Genomic DNA, 3867 nt, shown 5'->3' on the forward strand with positions numbered 1-3867 from the left:
CAACAGAGGATTAGATGGATGGATGGCATCATCGACTTAGTGAACATGGGTTTGGGTGAACTCCAGGAGTTGGTGATGGACAGGGAGGCCTGGCATGCTGCAATTGATGGGGTCACAAAGAGTCGGACACAACTGAGTGACTGAACTGAACTGAACTGATTATATATATATATATATATATATATATATATGTGTGTGTGTGTGTGTGTGTGTATATATATATATATATATACACACAACATTTTGGTGTCTGGTAAAGAGCTCCTCTGATAACTCAGATGGTAAAGAATCTGCCTGCATTTTAGAACACCTGGGTTCATTCCCTGTGTTGGGAAGATATCCTTGAGAAGGTAATGGCAACCCACTCCAGTATTCTTGCCTGGTTAATCCCATGGACAGAGGAGTCTGGTGGGCTACAGTCCACAGGGGTTGTAGAGAGTCAGACATGACTGAGCAACTGACATAATGCTTATAATAGTATTCTGCCTTAAGTAGTAAATGTGAAAAAGTGATTTAGTTCAGTTCCTTTATAAAGTTCATAATGCATAGAGTTTGAAACAGGAAATAAGGCTTGGAACAAGATTGAAGTAAACTCATACAGTTAAAAGAAGCTCAAGATATAATGAGACACACTCCATATGCATTTATAAGCACATGGCTTTAAACGTGATAGCTAATATGTTAAATGTGATAGACAGTGAGGGATGGTGAACAGTATAACTGCAGCCTTCAAGTACATACAATAGCTGCACACGAATAAATTAAGATATCATTTTTGTATGTTAAAATATAAAATTTAGAATCCTAAGATCTTTGTTAGTAAAAATCTCAAAGGCCCTCTGAGTGTGTGTGTGCACAATTATGTCAGACTCTTTGCAACCCCATGGACTATAGTCTGGTAGGCTCCTCTGTCCATGAGGATTTCCCAGGCAAGGATACTGGAGTGGATAGTAATTTCCTCTTCCAGGAAAGTGAAAGTCACTTAGTTGTGTCCAACTCTTTGTGACCCCATGGACTATAGAGTCTGTGGAATTCTCCAGGTCAGAATACTGGCAAAGGTAGTCCACTCTCTTCTCCAGGGGATCTACCCAATCCAGAGATTGAATCCACACATCCTGCATTGCAGGTGGATTCTTTACCAGCTGAGCCATGAGGGAAGCCCAAGACTACTGGAGTGGGTAGCCTATCCCTTCTCCAGGGGATCTTCCAGGCCCAGAAATCAAACTGGGGTCTCCTGCACTGCACTCCATCTGGATTCTTTACCAACTGAGCTGCCATGGAAGCCCTCCTCCTCCAGGGGATCTTCCCAATCCAGGGATCGAACCCATGTCTCCTGCACTGGCAGGCAGATTCTTTGCCACTGTGCCACCTGGTAAGCTTCAAATGGCTTCTAGCCAAATCTCATTATCTGTAGAAATATCTCCAAATATCCCTGGCCACTACTCTAGTTAGAACTTGCAGCATCAGAATACTCTCTAACTCAGCTCATTGCTATTATGAAAATCCTCCCATGTTTAGACATCTTCCTAAAGTGGAACACTGATCCTCATCTATTAATTTTACCTTCTTGATCTTGGCCAGAAAGACTGCCTAACCGTTTTTCAAAATATAATAAGAGTTTAAATATCTTAAAAACCATAAGGTCTCTTTTTAGTTCTCTCCATTCAAAATAATAATGTTCATTTTATACTATTTTCAGTCTTTAAGTTTAATTTTTTACCTTCAGATATACAAAGAACTGGGAGATATATTTTCTTTATATATCTTTCTAAGTAATCTTACATGTTTTTGCTTAGAAAATATATGAAAAAAATCTCCAGATCTTAAATATACATTGTGATGAATGTTGACTTATATGCCCCATGTAAATATCAACCCAAAATAAGTTATGAAATATTTTCATTTTGGAAAGTTTCTTCATACTATTCACTAGTTTCCAGTTGGTCCCCAATCCTAAGAGGTAATCTTTGATCTATTCTCTATCATCAGGAGTCAGATGTAAGATACAAGAGTTTAGCATTTATCAGGAAGGGAGTAAAAACTAAAAAAATAAAATAAAAAGGCAGTGATTAAGATATGTGAATGGGGGTAATGCCACAGAAAACATCAAAAGGTGATTTCAGGAGTGGGAAGGAGTAAACAAATACGCACTATCTCCTCTGGGTATTTCTACAAAAAATAAAACATATCTGTGGAACAAATGATTTTTCCTTTAAGATGAATATGTGATTGCTAATTACCACATCATTAAAAAAAGTAGTTTGACAAGAGTGCCTGATTTTGCTTTTTTTAAGCACAAAACCATTGTTCCATGTCAGCTTTCTTTTCCTCACAGCTATAATCTTAAAATGACTCATGTTTCTCTCACTGTCTTTGTGCACTGCCTTTGTTTATCTGTCACCGTATGCATATTAATGCATTTACACTACTGAGGAATTCAATTTAATGGATGTTTTACTCTATACATTGCACTTGCAAGATGCTTACAGTATTTTTCTAGATGATTCAGTCAGGAGGCTCAGCCATGGTGGTGATATAATGATAAGGGAACAAGGCCTCTTCATGAATGTTTCTTTCAATAAAATATCTTCAATAAATTAAAATTCTAGTTGATTTTTAGAATTGTATTATTCAGATTTTTGGTGAGATTTCCCTATCATTTTATTTTATTTTTTCCCTAATGTTTGATTTATTTTAAAGTTTTGCCCCCATAGTGTCATTGAATGGCCCTAATTTTTCTCAAAATTCTCAGGCAGTTCAATTCTCTTCTGATGGATGACTGATCTTATCTGGGTTTAAGCACTTGTGGCTGTTTTCATTTTCTCCTTTCTGTTGAAGAAACCTCACATGCAAACATGACAGAGGTGGGAAGGTTAGATGTCCAAAGTTGAGTAACTACTTGAGATAAAAATAAATGCATAATTAATATCTTGATTATTTCTAGTATTTGAAAACATTGACCAAATTTGTATAGCCATCCAAATTTTGATTATGTTCATGTATTTTAACAAAAAGGAAGTAATACTAGAGAAGCACTCAATGATCCCTTAATGTTTTATATATTCAAAATGATATCAACATTTTAAGTGAACTAAGCCCTTTGATTTATCTCAATGCTACTTTTAGAGACTTGTCAAATAAAAACATCAAACCAAACACTGAACTCTGTCTCTGTTCTCTAACACTCATGGTATATTAGTTATGTCCTGGCAAGAAACAGAAATCTACTTGAACATGTTCAGTTTAAGAGAAAGAATTTAGTAACCTGAATAGATATCACCAGGTTCTAGGGAAGCTGCTGGGCAGTTGTTATGATCAACCACCCTTAGACCTAAATGAGTGAGGGAAGGAGATGGTGTTAATAGAGACTAGCGAGAGCTAGAATCATGGACAAAGATCATTTATTTAGACTCGTAGATGGAGAAAGAAGCTTTCATTCATCTGCATCTTGATATTGAAAGGAATGAAAGAGGTTTATCAATTCTAAACATATTAGTGATCAAATATATTCTTCTTGGCTGTTGTTGTTTAGTCACTAAGTCATGTCTGACTCTTGCAACCCCATGGACTGTAGCCCACCAGGCTGCTTTGTCCATGGGATTTCCCAGTCAAGAATATTGAAGTGGATTGCCATTTCCCCTTCCAGAGAATCTTACTGATGCAGGGATGGAACCTGCCTCTCCTGCATGCATCTCCTGCATTGTAGGCAGATTCTTTACTACTGAGCCCACCAGCTCAGGAAGGGTAGCCCACCAGCCTACCCTTATTATTCCACTACAGGGACATGCGTTTCTAAAAGTGTATTAGTTGTCTATTGTGTCAGACTCTTTGTGATCCCGTGGATTGTAGCCTGCCAGGCTCCTCTGT

This window comes from Bison bison, unplaced genomic scaffold (genome assembly GCF_000754665.1).
Source record: "Bison bison bison isolate TAMUID 2011002044 unplaced genomic scaffold, Bison_UMD1.0 scf7180017864188, whole genome shotgun sequence".
Taxonomy (NCBI): domain Eukaryota; kingdom Metazoa; phylum Chordata; class Mammalia; order Artiodactyla; family Bovidae; genus Bison; species Bison bison.